This window comes from Pinus tabuliformis, chromosome 7, assembly GCF_031772625.1.
Source record: "Pinus tabuliformis cultivar Carrire ecotype Pingquan chromosome 7, CPIR1, whole genome shotgun sequence".
NCBI classification, from domain to species: Eukaryota; Viridiplantae; Streptophyta; class Pinopsida; order Pinales; family Pinaceae; genus Pinus; species Pinus tabuliformis.
In genome coordinates, this window is record NC_142293.1 from 1,682,987,421 (window position 1) to 1,682,993,607 (window position 6,187).

The window sequence follows — 6,187 nt, forward strand, 5'->3', positions numbered from 1 at the left end:
GATATAGAGAACAATTTGGTGATATCTCTGTGTTTTTGTATGGGTATATCAGAGATAAAAGTCGGATCTGTGACACAATAAGATAGCTCGAATTACTCCATGGTTTCGAAGGATGATGATGACCACTGCCACTACTTAGATATATTTTTGAATGAATAACAGTGATGGGATCATGTCTTTAGCACAATCATTAAGCAATTTGGATGTCCAATTTGGTATCATTGCAATAAGTAATTCATAAGCCTCTCTGTGATTTCTTAAGAACAATAGCTGTGGAGATTATGTGGTTCGATCTCTATTACAATAATCAAAGAAAAGAGACTTGGTGATGGAACTGTGAAGTATACCTCTGTCTCAGCCCAGTAAGGTATCATTGATTCGTTTTAACTAAAATTTGTATTATCTCTATGGTGAAGGTCTCAGTGTCAAGGCAATTGTGAAGATCTCAGTGTTAAGGCAACAATGAAGATCTCGATATAAAGAATGAAGGATATCAATGTCAAGGTAGATCTTAGTATCCATACAATGATGAAGATCTCGAAGAGGACTATCAAGAGAATGTGTGTCTTGATCTTGGAGTGGCTACTAGGTCAAGGGTCTTGGTCTTGGTATTCATTAATAAGAATATCTATAAGAAGAATTTGTGCGGGTTTTCCTCTCAGAGAGCGAGAGGTTTTGACCCTGGTAGAGAACCAACATCGTGTGTTCTTGTCACTTTTATTTTGGTAATTATTTGATGAAGAAAGAAAACACAATCTAATAATAATAAGAGAAGATTGTGCTAATAAGAAAAAGTGAAAAAGTACCTCAAAAATAGTTATCATTGTGAGAAGAATCTTATTAACCTAATTACCCTAGATTCTTCAACACATATATTTAAAGGTAATGCTCCACGAAATATATTTTTTGCATTGGATTTATTGGTATTTATAACTTGACTATTTTACACGCAATATTTGTTGTTCATATAATATATATATATATATATAAATATAGATGAAAAAGGTAATCATGATAAGGCCATGCACATGCATTATTATTATTTTAATAATAATAATAATAATAATGATAATGAGTCTTCATTTGCAAAAATGAAATCAACTAAAGAGTGGTGACTTTCTCTATAAATAAAAAATAAATTATTTGAAATAATGTAGTTTTTTTATGAAGAATGATAATAAATTTAAACCAATTATGTAATCAACATCACATTTACTATGGATTAATCTAAATTTGACCAAAAATTAAACAAGCAATTTGCAAAGTCTACTTTATAAAATAAAAATATATATTTTTTTTTTTAATTCTATTTATTCAAAGCCTCATTGTCTCACAAAGCTTGAGTCTTATTGTGCCATCATAGCTGAGGTATAATCGCCTTCAATTCCTTATGCTAATGGCATCCATTGTTGAGTACTACACTGCACAACACTAATTTCATCAATCACCTGCAGGTGGATCCAACTCATTCTACAAAACACCTCCTGTGCAGTGTTCATCGAAATTTGTTGTACACCCTCCCCTGAACATGTACGTTGACTTTTGGCTCTACAACAGGGCTGCCAAGCAAAACTCTCTGAATTGCAAAGGCTATTCCAGTCTGAATCGATCCATGTTGTCTACTAATCAAACTGCGATTGAACATTTTATGTGTATTTTAATGGTAAAGATCAGTGAAATCAACTGCCAACTCCATTAAGGAAGGGTCAAGAATATATTTGTGTAGGAAAGATCATCATTCTCCCATGACATATAAAAAGAGAACAACCCATTAATAATCCTATTTTAAAGTAATTTTTTATCAATTAATTATCTTTTATAAATACAATTGTCAATCAATTATTTTAACTTTTAACTCATCATGCATAATAACAATACTAAAATTTCCTCTCTCCAAAACTAATTGTTCCACTTACCATCCAGAAAGACAATCAAACCCTAAAGTCAACGTATTCACAACTCACGCAAAATCATTATGTGGCCATAACATAATGGAACTAATGCATGATGTGACCAGAACCATATAAATCGAGTTCAAGTAAAATTAGCATGTCATAGATAAACTTTGTACCAATCTCTATTCTGTTTGACTTCCTAAACTTTGCTCAAACCTCTTATGTATTTGGGTCCATATATTTAAATGTGTTGCTCCACGAAAAATATTTTTTGAATTAGGATTTATTAGTATTTATAACTTGACCTTTTTACATGTCTACATTTGCTACTCATGGAGGTATGCTACATGATATTATTTTTAGGAGAATATATGCCCATGAAAACGATAATCGTGATGAGGCCACCAACAAGCATGATATCAGTAATATTTTATTATTATTTAATAATAATAATGATAATGAGTCTGTATTTGCAAGATGAAATCAATTAAAAAGTGGTGATTTTCCGTATAAATAAAAGATAAATTATTTGAAATAATATAGTTTTTTATGAATAATGATAATAAAATTAAATTTAAGTATTAAGGGGTTTTCGCAGTGCATTATATTAAATTTATTTACACATAATATTTAATAATAATTATTTATTTTAGTATTAATTAACAATTGAATTATAATAAGTTTTATTTTTTTCAAAACAACTAATAACATATTAATCTATACCAATTTAATTAATTTTAATTGTAACATGTTTTAATTATACACTAATCTACACTAATTTTATTAATTTTAATTATAACATATTTCAACTAAATATATATTTGAGAAAAGAAAATTGAAAATGTACCAAACTTAACACATATATATATATTTTTTTCATTCCACACTTTATTAACTAAGTGACTGATGAATAACGAGGCCATTAAACTAGATTGTACGAATGTTCAGAATTAATGAGGACCTGTCATTCATATATGTTGTGATCTTCCACCTTGGTTAGACTCCCGTATGCATAATTCATTGTTTAAACCAACACTTAATGATGGAGGGTGGATCGAGGGTTGAGCTACCACCTGTAGCACAAACACTAAATGTCTGACTCCACTCGTTGAATAGTATTGACAAAATAGTTTGGCACTTGGTCACTTGTCTATTTCCCCACCGTAGGATCATGGTTTGAGGATCCGACATTTCTGGAGCTCCAATATCAATTGTGTGATATTTTTCTGGCTTCCCATTGTGTACGACTTCCATTTTCTGATTTGCAAAACCTTGGGGTTGGGCTCTACAAGCTGTCTAAGGGTTTGAAGAGATATCATGGTTTTGGCTTAATCTCCTTGGCCCGAAGGGATGTGATAAGCGTCCAGGTAGCGTTTTCAGAAGTTGCTCTCAGTAAATTCCTTAATATGCTTTTGTTTTCCATTGGTTCAAAGTGTTCCTCTTGATTAGTTGGTTCTTGGCATGCAGGTAGTTCAACTATCCATGGTTTTTCACATCCCAGGAAGTATACGATAGGAGAAACTGGATTTCATGGAGGTAAGATCCCATGCAAGCTACAAGATTGTTTTCGAAATGATCTGAACGTGAATAGCCACTATGACCATGACAGGTATTCCATATTCTCGTTTCTTCTTATCACCCAAAGTTCCTCCTACACAGGTAACGATGAAACCCTGAAACTTCCTAACTTGTATCAGTCGTTTTATTCTTAATACCCTATAGGATTTAATCCCGACATCCATGTAATCGAAAGTAAGGTCTCCACAATGCATTTTCAAGGGATTTTATAGTTTGGAGGGTCCTCCTTACACTGGTTACTGTCTTCTAGTCCAAGTTGGTTTAATCACTCCATCTTCTAGTGAACTTATGGCTAAAAAGTGCCTCCAAGTTTCAGCTAGCCATGAAAGCATTTTGCTTTTTTGTGTTAAATGTTAGACTCTTAGGTTTATAAATAAACTCATATTGAGGCATGACCATGTTAAGTTCATAGTTATACTGAGAGAAACTGTATGAGGATTGTAATTTTGTTTGGAATAGTTTGAGATCGGACGACACTATAAACTGGTTTGACTTTGACTATAAGGGTTTAATCCCGGTTTGATATTTCCATTCAGGTTTCAAGTTATAATTTTAGAACATTCCATAAATGAATTATCTTACCTTGTTTGGTCGGTTCCAACACTATTCAAGTTATAATGAGCAACAACGTTCCCATCTTGAATGATTTGGAAATTAGACAGGAGCGAGGGCAGTTGGCTCTAGGTTTTTCCTACGGAAAACGATTGAGAGTCACGAAGAACCCTCGCGACTCAGTTAATGTTTTTGTATAGTTAAAGATAAGTCTGGTCATGCAATGGTTAGTGATAGCTATTCCATGAATGACATGTTATCTTCCTGTTTTCATTTGACAGTTAGCATTATCTTGATATTGCATCTATAGAAAGGTTTAAATTTGCAGAATGAATTCCTTTCGAATTGATCTTTGTATGCTCTATGAACTAGAAATCATCTCATGGTTTCTTTAGAAGAAAATAGTACTCGCTTTAAAAGCCAGAGACTGCTCATAATTTATCTTCTCTAATTTTGTGATATAAAGTTAATCCGAAATGGTTAAGTTGTTTTCCTAGAACAATGTAAAGCTATCGGTACTTCTACCTTATAATTCATCAATTTATATAAAGCAATAGAATAAATGAACATGTTTAATGATATACCATGACAGAACATATATATAATATATATATATATATATATATATATATATATATATATATATATATATATATATATATAATTATATATATATATATCTAGAAATCTTCTTGTTGTTGGATATCCATTATTGAATAATATTAACCCATTGTAGCTAATATTTACTAAGAACAACGTGTATTACTTATTTGGTTCTGATATATTTATATCAGTGTGAGTAATTCCCTTTGCTTGGAAGGTCTCTCCACCCACCCATAGATCTGGTGATTACATCTAGATTCCCCCCTTCGAGCTATTCCTACTCTTGTCAGTCAATAAGTCTGTCATAGTATGGTATCTTAGGCATCAAGACTGTGGTCCAACCTCAAGTCTCATACCTTTTTGACTGTAGTTCACAATTTTCCCACTAGTACTTTCATCCAGCTCAGGGAAAATTTGGGTAGTACCATTCATGCTTCCTTCCCTTCTATATATTTTCCAACTCCCTTAGGGTTCTCCCTCTTTTCATTTTGAGAGAACAAATGAGTAACTGTTTGTAACTCTCTCATGATTTATTAATTGTTTCTTTCAGTTCTTTGACAAACTGTTTAAATTCTTAATTAATAAGTAACAAGATATGTTCTCGTTATTCAGCATTAGTTCTTTAACAGTCTATGTTAAACAAAGTAAAAGATGAAGTAAAACTTGGTAACAAAGTAAATGTTTGTGTAGTATAGGGTGTTACAATTCCCCCCTTGTGAGGAACACTGTCCTTAGTGTTTTGTTTATTCTTTTTTTTTTTAAGAAAATAGCGTTGGGTAAGCTTCTAGCATAGTTTCCTCTTCTTCCCAAGTAGCCTCTTTCGGTTCAAAGTGCTTCCACTACACTTTAACCTAGGTGATGGATCGTTTCCGCAAGATGGTTTCTCTTTGATCTAGAATACGAAGAGGCTCTACCAGAAATTCTCCCTCTGGTTTGACCTGCACAAATTATAGTCTATTGTCAGAAATTTTCAAAAACAATAATTCATATGTTACTTATTCTATTATTTTGTTACATGTATATTTTCCTAGTTAATTATATGCTGAGGATTGTACACATATTTTTTTAACAAGGAGACATGGAAAACATTGTGGACCCAAATATGGCTTGGGAAAGCTAGCTTGTATGCTACTCGTCCAATCCTTTCAAAGATTTGAAATGGTCCAGATTACTGGGGTGCTAACTTAGAACAACCCTTCCACTGTAAGGTACTTTTCTGGGGCTTGACTTTTAGGTATACATGATTCCCCAACTGAAATTCCTTATGTGATCTTTTCTTATCTGCATAAACCTTTTTCCTATCATCGGCAGCCTTTAAATTTTGACGATCCTTTTTAATTGTATCCTCCATTTCAGTGAACATATCAGGACCCAATGCTAATTTGTGAACAAGGTTATTCCAATCTATGGGTACCCTGCACTTTTTCCCATACAATACTTCAAAAGGGCTCATGCCCAGTGATTCGTGATATCCATTATTGTAGGCAAACTCTACCAGGTGGAGGTAGTCCTCCCATTTATGTGGTTGTTGCATCACAAACATCCTCAACATGTCCTCT